The 12,959-nt window shown below is 36.1% G+C and overlaps 1 protein-coding gene across 3 annotated transcripts in view; it reads left to right on the top strand.

Annotated features, from left to right (window-relative positions):
- The window catches only part of MAGI3 (membrane associated guanylate kinase, WW and PDZ domain containing 3), a 235,061-nt gene that overhangs the window by 140,673 nt on the left and 81,429 nt on the right, over positions 1 to 12,959 (top strand). The gene's annotated exons all lie outside the window — the stretch shown is intronic.

Genomic DNA, 12,959 nt, shown 5'->3' with positions numbered 1-12,959 from the left:
TTTTTTTTTAAACAAATAGCAATATGTGGGGGCAAAGAGCTAGGTGAAAAATCTTGATCCTTGAACAAGTTACTTGATCTTCCTGAACCTCAGAATCCCCATATATAAAATATGAATAACAAGAGACACCTCCCATAGTTCTAAGAATTAAAACGAGGACATGAGTGCAGACCACCTGTCCTAGAGTAGGCCCTCGGTGTCTGCCCCCTTCCCCATTCTAGCTGCATCCCTGCCTTCCATGTCCCCTCTGTCTGATCTGTCTTTAAGTGCACACCTGACTCTTATCTATGTACAGTTTATTCTTCAAAGTCTCTCATTGAGTATAAGTCTAGACTCTTTTTTTTTTTAAGATTTTATTTATTCATGAGTGAGAGGAGGGGGACAGAGACACAGGCAGAGGGAGAAGTAGGCTCCATGCAGGGAGCCCGACGTGGGACTCGATCCCAGGACTTGAGGATCACGCCCTGGGCCAAAGGCAGGTGCTAAACCACTGAGCCACCCAGGGATCCCCAAGTCTAGACTCTTTAACATGGTATAAAATGTTTTTGTTTTTGTTTTTAAAACCAACCTCTTAAGATTTTCTTCTGTAAATCTACCTGGTCGGATTTCAGAATTGCAACTCCTGCCTTCTTTGCATTGCTTTGCCTAGTATGTCTTTGTCTTTTTATTCTTTCATCTTTTTGAAGCTCTTTGTTTTACAAATAGTATTGGATGGTGTAGCCAATGTGAAACTTTCTATTTATTGATGATAGGTCTTTAGTGTCTGTTGTGTCATGGTTTTCTATTTTACCCATATACACGTCTTTCATTTAAAAAGCCTTTCACTATGTAGTCCATTTTATTTGATCTCTTTTTGGAAAGTTTTGCATCTTTATTCCAATGGCTGCCTTTATGCTTTTATATAATATTGTGTTCCTCCTCCCTTCCTTTTTTGTTTTTGTCCCAACCATGAACAATATTAAATGATCTACTTCTTGCTTCTTATGCCTTTCTTCTCTCTTCCATCATCTGACTTGAAATAATATTTTTTTATCCCAACAAATATAATTAGAAAGCTTATTCCACTTCACATGCTTTCCTTATTTTCACTGTTTTTTTGAAAACTGTACTTTTCTAACACTTCTTCTCTACTAGATTTTCCAGGAAAGAGTGAGAAGATCATCATAGTTGGTCTATGGCCCTTAAACTTTTAAGTTTTTTGGATGTAGATGAAATCTTTGGCTCATATTTTCTTGCCTTGACTATTTTAATTCTTCAATTATCTGTTGTCTTCTGGCATAAAGCATTGCTCTTTAAAAGCCTGAAAAATGATTTTCATTCTCTTATAAGTAACTTGGTATTTTGCCTGTGTGGGGTGTCTCAGGGTAGCATTTTTAGTTCCATAGCTCTAGAGTTCCCTCTTCTCTTGTTAAAACAAGTTAATAAAAATACGTGTTTGTACTTTGTGCTGTGCTCTGCACTTTTACTTGGATCCTCTTTTAAATTTACTTTTACTGTCCTAGTTTTGCAGTTTCTCCTCAGTGTGAGGTTTTGTCCTAGAAAGGAGCTATAGTTTATTTAGTGTTCATTCATAGGGTCCAAGCAGCTGCAGCCTTTTCAGATCCTAACTGGACCTATTAGCCTACACACTGACGTGTCCACAACTCCTCCAAGAACACAGTGATATATCATTAACAGTTAACACACCAAATGGTCTGTAATTACTGTTCTTTACTAAAAGATACCAAATATTCTTGGAGAAAATTCTGATTCTGGGTCTGGAGCAAAGAAAGTACAAGATGAGCTTGGAACATCTAATTGTGTCAGAAAGTATGTAAATGCCTAAAACACGATGGGGACATATCAGAAGCACATTTTTTTAAAAAAAAAAAAAGAAAGAAAGCCATCTAGAAGGAGTGCCTACTGACAAGATCTGAAACACTTTGAGTAGCAAAATTAATAAGTGAAGGAAAGATTTCTGCCATTGTCAGACACTGCACTGTTGAAAGGATAAGACTGTTATCCCTAATAGAAGTGGAAAGATGACTGCTCACAGTGAAGTCCTATGGCTTCCTCAACCTTCTGCCTGGAGCCACTTTCTGGGCCATAGTATGGGGAGGTAAAGGCCAAGCAGAGTACAGAAGATTCTGAGTCGAGAGGACAGAAATCTCAGTTCAAGAAGTCTGAGGCACCTGAGATTTTCAGGACAGATGTCAGAGAGGAGAGAGCTATGAAGAAAAGGAGCTCAAATAATCCCAAAAGGATCAAGCAAATACACATATAACTTAACTATCAGCAAAATGAAAGTAAGGAAGGAGGGGAGAATGGGAGAAAGGAAAGGGCGGGGGGGATCAACACCCTTTAAAGGAAGATAACAAAATCTCAACACCGAATAACATAGGATTCACGATGCCCAGTGTCTAATAAAAATTATTAGATATACAAAGAAGAAAGGAAATATGGCCCATAATCAATAGAAAAGTCAGCTAATATAAAAAACAAAACAGAAATGGCATATGTGACATAGAAACGGGTATAACCAAAGCATTCATTTTAGAGTTTTTATAAATATACTCAAGGATTTAAAGAAATATGGATAAAATGAAGAGAAAGTGAATTTTTTTTTCGAGAACCAAATGGAACTTCAAAAACTCATGGATGGGCTTAACAGCAGATTAGAAAATGCAGAAGAAAAGATTAGTGAACTTGAAGATGTAGAAATGTAAATGAATCAAACTGAAACAGAGAAGAAAAAAAAAAAACTGAAGACATTAATTTTTCTTTTAAGCAACCAGAGAGAGGGGGAGAGAGAGAGAGACATTTCTGCTTCTGCCATGAAAGACTAACTGGTACTAGATTTACCTCCTTACTGTAAACAGAAATTGGGCAATATACATGTAATAGCAATATACATTACATGTATATTACATGTATATAGCTGCTTTCGGAAATTGGGTCATAGAACAGCTCAATATGAACACTGTCAGAGCTAAGAGGGAGGAAATGGAAAGAAACAAATGAAGAAATAGGCTGAAATTTTCCCAAATACGATGAAAACTATAAATCCAGATTTATATGGATCTCAACAAAGCCTACGCAGAAGAAGCATAAAAAAACACATCTAAGGATATCATAATCTAATTGCTGAAAACCAGTGATAGAAAAAATGTGAAAGCCAGATAGAAAATAGATACATTATTATATACAAGGGAACAAAGAATGACTATAGACTTGTCAACAGAAACCAGTACAAGCCAGAAGTCAATCAAATGTCATCTTCAACGTGCTGAAAGGAAAAACTGCTAACCTAGATTTCTACATACAACAAAAATATCCTTAAGAGAAATAAAGAATTTTTCAGACAAAAAAAAAAAGATGAGAGAATTTTTCACCAGAGGACTTGCACTGTAAAAAAGAACTAAAGAAAATTCTTGAGGAGGAATGGAAATGATACGAATGATAGGCCTGAAAGGAAACTGACAATTTCATAATTAGAGTTTAAGATTTCAGCACCTATTTGGGGAAAGTAAGCAAAAAAAAAAAAATCAGTAAGGTTATAACATGGATAACCCTTTGAACCAACCTGACCTAATTGCAATGTATTAGAACCTCTCAACAACAGAAGAATATACATTCTTTTCTAGTGCCCGTGGAACATTTACAAATGAAGACCATATTCTGGGCCATAAAACAAGATTGAATAAATTTAGGAGAATTTAAGTCATAACAAAATATATTCTGTAATCATAATGGAATTGTAAGAAATCACTTAAAAAGAAATTATCTGGAAAATCTCTGAATATTTGGAAATTAAATAGCACACTTCTAAATAGCCTGTGAGTTAAAGCCACAAGGAAAATACAACATGTTACACATAGCATATCAAAACATATCAAACTCAATATACCAGTATGTGGAATGTTGCTCCAACAGTGTTTATAGGGAAATTTATAGTGTTAAATACTTAGAAAATAATAAAGATCTCAATCAGTGATCTAAACTTCTTTAAGACTCTAGCAAAAGAAGAACAAAGTAAACCCAAATTAAGTAGAAGAAAGGAAATAATAAAGATAGAAGCAGAAATCAACAGACTAAAAAACAGAGAATGGAGAAAAATCAGTGAAACCTAAAGCTGATTTTTTTCTGATAATAAAACTAGTAAACTTTTAGCCATACTGCTCAGGTAAAGGAGAGGGAAAACACTCTTTAATATCAGGAATGAGAAAGATGGCATCATTAAAAATCATACAGATGTTAAATGGACAGTCGAGAATATGTTAAAGAACTTGCTGACACTGAACTGAACTCAGATGAAATGGAAAAATTCCTTGGAAGAAAAAAACTACCAATGTTCACTCAAGAAGAAATAGATAAGCTGAATAACCGTTCCCAATCAGTTAAAGGTATTGAATTTGTAGTTTGTGGCTTTCCCATTAAGAAAGCATCAGACCCAGATGGTATAGGTGAATTGTTCCAAATACTTAAAGAAGTAATACCAATCCTACACAGACTTTTTAAGAAAATAGAGAAGGAAGGAACTTCCCAACTTATTCTGTGATCTGATCATTATCCTGATTCTAAAACCAAACAAGGACATTAAAAGAAAATATTAGTCCACAATTTTTCATGAACATAGACTTAAAACTCCTTAAAATATTTTATCAAATCAATCTATAGCAAAATGTAAAAAGGGTAATATGTTATGGCTAAGGAGTGCTTGTCCCAGGAATGCAAGATTGGGATAACATTGAAATTAATATAGTAACAGACTGGAAAAGAAAAAACAAAATAGATGATCTTTTCAAATAGATGCAGAAAAAAAATTTTGATAAAATTCAACTCCCACTCATGGTAGAATTGTTCAGAAAACTGGCCTGCCAGTTATTATTTAGTGCCTCTTGGCTTCAAATTACTTTTTTTTTTTTTTTGCCTGGGTATGATCTTGCAACATTCCCCCTTTGCCAACTAGTACAATGTCAAATTATGTTGAGGCCGGCAGGAAAGATACTAGAGAAGAGAAAAAAGAGTCTTTTCCTAGTTCCAATGTGTCTTTTTCTTTTTGCTCCTACCTGCAAAAAGACACTCAGTAAGTTTCAGCAGTGCCCCAGCAGTCAGCTTCCTACCTCATAGGCGTCTTTATGAATTCCACCAGTGCACCTGCTGACTTCCTTGCAGTTTCCTGATGAGTTTGATAGGCACCCCCTATGGCTCCCCAGATTTCAACAATATTCCCTGTAAGTGGTTTCCTACTGGGTTTCTGGCAAGTCCAGCCAGTATCCCAGATGGTTTTCTAGTAAGTTCGAAACAGTCCTCACTACAGTCAGCTTGCTGGTGAATTTCATCAGTACTCCAGCAGATTGTTCCCTGTCTGCCAACCTTGACCCACAGACTATGAACAGATCCATCCCCAGGCTACAATCATACCTTCTCCAAAGAAGTCTGAATCCCAGAGTTTGGGAGCATCCCTCCCTTCCAAGTCTGTTCCTTATTTGAGTATTCTCCCTCAACTTTAGAGTGGTATTCTTTAAAGGTCTCTTTTATTTCCTCTTAGTTAATTCTTTGTAAATAGTTAATAATTTTTTATATTAAGCTTTCCTTGTTCATGTTACCATATTTCTCTGTCCTATTTGGATCCTGGCTAATACAGAATTGGTACTGGTAGTAGTCCCAGGAGACAGACTCTCCAAGAAGGAACTTTAGATTTGGTTGTGTTCTTGGGCTTGAGCACAGTGCCACGTTCATTCCAGTGGAAAGTAGGATGCTCATAATTCACTACAAGTGGCATCACAATTTAATCACAGTATAAGCTGTGGTTGATTGAGATGAAGTGCTAACTAAATCAAATACCTTGGGAACCCAATGACTACTGCCCTTGACCTTTATGGCAGTAATGATGGCTACAAACATCATGGCATGGAATGGATTCTCCTTAGTGTACCAAATATTTTTAAAATCACACCTGTTTTTTAATATTATTATTATTATTACTATTATTAGCTAATAAGACAAGACTATAATAACACTTTTCAACGATTATCTCTCCCTGATACAGACATTTGATAATAGGAAACATTAAAAGAAGGAAACATTAATACAAAATAAATGCCAACTAAAAATCAGTTAAAAATTTGAAAGATAAACCCACAAATATATAATATTTGAAAGTTTTACTCCTAAGATGAAATTGTAATGTACAAAAAGTATAACTTGTATTGTCGGATAGTTTTGACTTTGGTAACAAGTATTCTAGACATAAGAAAAAGTTCATACTGAATTGATACTCTTCAGATTGTTAAGTGTGTGTCTGAAAACATCTTCAGATTGGGCATTAGTCATCAGTCATTTGACTAAGCTTGTTTTCTTTGTTCATGATGAAAATATGTTGTCTCCTTGCCCTGATTTTGGTTTTGCCATTGAAATGTACATTGCACCCTCATACACTGTTGGTGGGAATGTGAACTGGTGCAGCCACTCTGGAAAACTGTGTGGAGGTTCCTCAAACAGTTAAAAATAGACCTGCCCTACGACCCAGCAATTGCACTGTTGGGGATTTACCCCAAAGATACAAATGCAATGAAACGCCGGGACACCTGCACCCCGATGTTTATAGCAGCAATGGCCACGATAGCCAAACTGTGGAAGGAGCCTCGGTGTCCAACGAAAGATGAATGGATAAAGAAGATGTGGTTTATGTATACAATGGAATATTACTCAGCTATTAGAAATGACAAATACCCACCATTTGCTTCAACGTGGATGGAACTGGAGGGTATTATGCTGAGTGAAGTAAGCCAGTCGGAGAAGGACAAACATTATATGTTCTCATTCATTTGGGGAATATAAATAATAGTGAAAGGGAATATAAGGGAAGGGGGAAGAAATGTGTGGGAAATATCAGAAAGGGAGACAGAACGTAAAGACTGCTAACTCTGGGAAACGAACTAGGGGTGGTAGAAGGGGAGGAGGGCGGGGGGTGGGAGTGAATGGGTGACGGGCACTGGGGGTTGGGTTATTCTGTATGTTAGTAAATTGAACACCAATAAAAAATAAATTAAAAAAAAAAAAAAGAAATGTACATTGCTTTTACTTCAGATTTTACACCAGTTTCTGATTTCAGGTTGGAGCATTCCACAGCAACATTGACTTCTCTCTGCATTTCTTCTATTGAAGTATTTACAAAGCACTGAAGCTCCCAGCTCACAAACAGTAGAAAATGCCAAAGGACAGACGGTGTAGGATAGTATTCAAATAATGTTCAGATCTCCCTTCAAGGTTAACATCATTACAAAGAATCACATGTCAGAACTGCTGATTTAAGGACTTACTTAGCCTTCAAACCTGTGATTTGTGGGGGTACCACTCCCACTTTATAAAGTATAAATGCATCTAACCATGCTAATGTATTTGCAAGCAAGACTCACCGTTAGCAGACAGGGCCTTGACCTCACACTTGTAGCTTGGGAATGAGTGGATTATGACTGCTGTTCTCCCCACGTTCTTCTGTCTTGCTGCTTGGAAATGTCAACTTGACCGTTCAGTTTCACTTTTCAGTCTTTTCTGTTCATGCTTTCAGCTGATATCTTTAGATTCCTTTAAAATCAGTAACATCTCTGTGTCGAATGATTAAGCTTTAATTCTCACAGGAGAATTATCATATTTTTTTCCCATCATTTTCCCCATCAACCATTTTTCCTGGGGATTTAGAAAAAGTAAATTTGCCAAGAGACTTCAAGGAGGAATCCCTATATGGGAACACTAATATAAATCAACTACAACTCTCATCTAGGGGTTGGTGAGAATACAAAGTATATTTACCTTGGGACATTTTCTTTTAAACAGACACTTAGCTTATAACCCAGCATTTCCACTCCTAAGTATTAACTCAGCATAAAATTAAATATATGTCTGCCCAAGGACTTGTAAGTTTATAGCTGCTTTATTTATACTGTCCCAAATCTGGAACCATCTCACATGCCCATCAGTGGCAAATACATAATCAAATTTTGGTATATCTGTACAATAGAATACCATTTAGCAGTGAAAGGATATTGAACCACAACATGGATACAAAAAGGATGGATACAAAAGAAGACAGATACAAGCCACTACTGGAATCAAATTATTGTATGATTCTATTTATAGATATTCTATTAAACACAAAACTATAGTGACAGCAGATCAGCAGTTGCCGCAGAGTGGGGACTGCAGAGGGTCTCATGAGAAAACCTTTAGGGGTGATGCGCCCAAAACTCACAGAATTGTACTGTTAAAATTAGTGAATTTGATTGTAAGTCAATTATGTCTAAATCAAGTGACCAAATAGATTCCCAAAATTATATTCTTTTATATTTTTAATAGTTAGAAAATGAGTTTACAAAAAGATATTTATAATAGCATATAAGTATTTGGAATACCTAGAAATTAATTTCTAAAGAAGTGTAAAGATAAAATTAAGGGGCCATAAAGAGGATATAAAATACTAATTCCTTGTTCCTGGATTGAAGATTCAGTATGGTGAAGACAGGAATTCTCCTCAAATTGACAAATAGATTTATTCTAATCCCATAAAAACTCTCGCATTTTTAGCCTGTTTCTCTGATTCCAGATTTTATATGGAAAGGCTGTAAATAATAATAGAAAAAAATAGGTGGACTTGCTCTACTATAAACCAAGATTTATCATGGAACTATAATGATTATAGCACCATGGTAATGGTGCAGGAATGGTCAGTGGATAAATGGGATGTAATAGCCCAATAATATACCCAGTTTTATGTAGACATTTCTATGAGGTTTCTATGACAGAAGTGACATACCTGATCGGAGGGGAAAATAATTGACTTTTCAATAAGTGTGGCCCCAAAAGATCAATTTTAGTGCATTAAAGTACTAGGTGTGAAAGGCAAGGGCTTTTAACAAAGAATATAGAATATCTCCATGGCCTTAGGAAGGGTTTCTTCAACAAGACACAAGCATTAGGACTGATAAATTTGACTACAATGAAATGAAAAACTACTATCATTAAAAGACCATTAAAAAAAAAATCACAGAGTGGGAGAAGATACAGTCTGTTCTGCTACAACATTTGTTTCTGTTAACACCAGTAAGTTCATATATATGATTGGTGAGTAGGTGGGATAATGATGTCAATTTAATGGAAGTAATATTGGTTCTTACTCCATTTTCCCTAGCAAGCTAATGTTTTGTGTCATCAAATAGCAGCAAGTAAACAGAATATACATAGTTGAGTGGTGCATGCACTGTACATGATGCCCGTCTACCTCAACATGGCCTGTTTTCTCGATTTAGACATGTGCTTTATCTTAAAAATCATTTATTGCACCTTTCACCTTATCTTCATTATTCAGTAGCTCCAACCTTCTTTTTTTTTTTTAATTTTTAATTTATTTACGATAGTCACACACAGAGAGAGAGAGAGAGAGAGAGAGAGAGAGAGGCGGAGACATAGGCAGAGGGAGAAGCAGGCTCCATGCACCAGGAGCCCGATGTGGGATTTGATCCTGGGTCTCCAGGATCACACCCTGGGCCAAAGGCAGGCACTAAACCGCTGTACCACCCAGGGATCCCTCCAACCTTCTTTATACCCCTTTCTGTCAATCTATCTTTTCTTTTCTCTCTTTTTAATTATTATTTAAAGACAAAGCATTTTATTTACTCTAGTATTTTTATTAGGAATTTAAAATATCTTTTAAACTGTATTAGTATTTTTAATTAGGCTTCTTAGTGATTTTGCTAGACTCTGGTTACAAAGTAGCAATAGGCTTTGAGAAATCAGCCCTGACCCCATTTTCTCTGTAATCTCTACTATTTGAGGAACACAATTTTGCAGAAAGTACCATTTCTTTTTTTTTTCTTTGAAAGTACCATTTCTAGAAAGCATATTTCACATTTTTTAAAAAAGATTTATTCATTTTAGAGAGAGAGAGTGCACAAGTGGGAAGGGCAGAGGGAAAGGGAGAGAGAATCTTAAGCAGGCTGTGCTGAGTTGCAGAGCCCACTGTGGGGCCCAATATCATGACCCCTAGGCCATGACCCAAGCCAAAATCAAGAGTCGGATGCCCAACTAACTCTGCCATCCAGGTGCCCTCATATTTCACATTTTTGCAGAAACTCCCCCTTTGCAACACATCTGTATGACAAAGGACTGCAGTGCTTCATCAATGGGAAGACACAATTATTTCACACTTTAACCTCTCTACAGTTGGATTGTATTTTACAGTAGGTGGAATCTTTTGATTTTAATTGCCAGTTTTTTCTTTTTTAGTGGTGCATTTTGGAAGCTATTGGTTACTTAGATTTGATAAAGTACTGTAGTAAAGAACAACAAATCAAGTTTTAGAAGACAGGCAACCCAACAGAGAAGTGGCAAAAACCTTGAACAGTCACTTCACAACAGAAGAAATCTCTGTGGCTAGTAAATATTTGAAAAAGAACGTGTGATCTCATAAACCAGTTGCACATTAAATATACAGTGAGATGCTTTTACATGTTGACAGAAGTTTAAGAAACTGACAACAAGTGTTGATGTGGACATAAAAAGATGCATATGGTATGATTCTGTTCATATGAAGTTAAAAACAAGCAAAACTAAGCAGTGTTGCTTAGGAATGAGTTATGTAGTTGGTTTAAAAAAAAAACATTTTAAAGAAGAAGGGAAATCATCATCACAAATGTCAAGATGATGGGTATGTTTGGGGGTAAAAAGGGGAGATTTATGATTGGAGGCATACAAGGAGGCTTTTCGTCTCCTGGTGCACTCTGTTTCTTCACTTGGATGGGTTTATTATTGTTAAACTTACATATATGTCTTATGTAGCTGTGTATTTCAGAATAAAACCAAAAAGAGGAATCATCAATTATAGCAAATGTTGTTGATAGGTCCTTGGTAATATGAGGACTGAGACTTGAACATTGGGTTAAAGCAAAGTGGAGACTCCTGATGAACACAGCCAATTATCTCAGTGGAGTGGTGGGGCAGTGATTTGTTTGGAATGGCTTAAGAGACTGACAGGAGAGGAATTGAAGACTATGAGTAAGCAGAACTCAGGAAAATTTTTAGATATGAAGGAAAAATATAGTAGGGACTAGAGGCTATATAGAAAGTTTTACATTAAATATATAGAATATCAGGAGAATATAAAGATAAATTTTCTGAAATGCCGAAGGTAATAGGGTAGGATAAAGGAAAGGAGAATTTTTTTGTGTGTATGGATTACAGTTTTGGGGAGAGGATGGGAAATTTGTAATACCTATATTTGTGGAGAATTAACATTAAAGCTACTTTTAAGTCTTGGATATGTACATATGCCACACATAACATTTCATATCTACTAATGGAAAGAATCACGAACATCATCTTACTTAACACTTTTCTGAAAGAGGATGAACCAGAGGAATTAAGTGCTTGCTTAAAATTGTACCATTACTAACAATTCTAGCATAAAACACAGATTAGCTCCTGCCCCTTGGTTCAGTGCTCTTTTTATAGTATTATCTATAATACGGCTTGCTCTTAAGTCAGGTTTTATATAATCATTATATTTTATAGTAGAGTTTATTTGGATAATACTTCAGTTAGCCTTTGCTGCATAATAAATCACCTCAGAACTTAATGGATTAAAATAACCATCATATTATTATTTCTCATGATCCCATGAGTTAGATGAGCTCAACTGGGACCATTCATGTGGCTGCAGTCATTGGCACCTCCACCAGGAGGAGAGGGGCTAAAATGGCCTCCCTCGCATGTCTGGAACCTTGGTGCTATTTGTTGGCTGGGGCTTTCTCATCATAGTGTAACCTGGACTTACTTACTTGGTGGTGAAACCATTCTAAGAAGGCAAACATGGAAGTCTAGACTCCTGAACTTGTACAGTATCACATCCTCCACATTAAATGATTCAAAGCAAATCACACATCCAGTCCAGATTTCAGAGGTGAAGCAGTAGGCTGCCGTATCTCTTGATGAAAGGAGGTACAAATTATTGTGGCCACGTTTTTCCATCTATCACAGATAATTATAAATTTTAAATTTAATCATTAACTTTATTTTCTAATGTTAATTTTTACTTAATATAGAGCTAAAAGCTGTTGATTTGGGGTATCTAACAATGTAGTTTAGCTAATACATGAGAAAAGAAAAATTTGACAATGAAAAAGTATTTAACAAAAAAAAGTTGTTTTCCAGATTTTCTATTCTCTGTGATATAAAGTAGACAAATGCTTATTTTTTAATAAAAGTTGGCTAAGGAAATTGCACTGCTGGGAATTTACCCCAAAGATACAGATGGAGTGAAACGCCAGGACACCTGCACCCCGATGTCTATAGCAGCAATGTCCACAATAGCCAAACTGTGGAAGGAGCCTCAGTGTCCATTAAAAGATGAATGGATAAAGAAGACGTGGTCTATGTATATAATGGAATATTACTCAGCCATTAGAAACGACAAATACCCACCATTTACTTTGACGTGGATGGAACTGGAGGGTATTATGCTGAGTGAAATAAGTCAATCGGAGAAGGACAAACATTATATGGTCTCATTCATTTGGGGAATATAAAAAATAGTGAAAGGGAATAAAGAGGAAAGGAGACAAAATGAGTGGGAAATATCAGAGAGGGAGACAGAAGATGAGAGACTCCTAACTCTGGGAAACGAACAAGGGGTGGTGGAAAGGGAGGTGGGCAGGTGTGGGGGTAACTGAGTGGCGGGCACCGAGGGGGGGGCACTTGATGGGATGAGCACTGGGTGTTATGCTATATGTTGGCAAATTGAACTCCAATAAAAAAAATAAAATAGAAAAGTTGGCTAAGAACAAGGGGGAAACTTGCTGAATATCTTTGTTGCTTATAGTATTGGATAAATCATTATTTTCTGAGATTACCATTAATGTTTTATTTTCATCTTTGTGGATTTTCATGTTACAGAATATAATGGAATGTAATGCAACTAAAAAGAG

The sequence above is a fragment of the Canis lupus genome, chromosome 17 (assembly GCF_011100685.1).
Source record: "Canis lupus familiaris isolate Mischka breed German Shepherd chromosome 17, alternate assembly UU_Cfam_GSD_1.0, whole genome shotgun sequence".
NCBI classification, from domain to species: Eukaryota; Metazoa; Chordata; class Mammalia; order Carnivora; family Canidae; genus Canis; species Canis lupus.
This window is presented reverse-complemented; position numbering and strand designations above follow the sequence as displayed.